Consider the following 376-nt stretch of genomic DNA (forward strand, 5'->3'; position numbering starts at 1 on the left):
ACACGTCTTATCTCTCAGATTGATCATTAGGCCGATCTGCCTTGTTTGTAAAATGTCTTCTCCCGCTCCTTGGCCTTTCTTAATTCTGCTTAATTGCTTTTATTTTGAAATATCGTTGATGTTAAGACCACACAGTTAGTCATATCCTAGATCTTTGCTCCGTGTCACGTGTCCAAAGAAAAAAGAAAGAAAAATGTTAATAAATTTCATTAAGCAGATTTATATGTCCAAATTTATTTATAACCTATTCATATCTACGCGTTTGACAGTCCTTTTAATACACAGAAGTCAAAGGTACAGAAGTCAAATGCTTGAATTCTTAACCTGTATGTTTGTTTTGATACCGAATCCTCTGCTCCCTATGTTGGAACTGGGA

This window comes from Penaeus monodon, chromosome 31, assembly GCF_015228065.2.
Source record: "Penaeus monodon isolate SGIC_2016 chromosome 31, NSTDA_Pmon_1, whole genome shotgun sequence".
Classification (NCBI taxonomy): Eukaryota; Metazoa; Arthropoda; class Malacostraca; order Decapoda; family Penaeidae; genus Penaeus; species Penaeus monodon.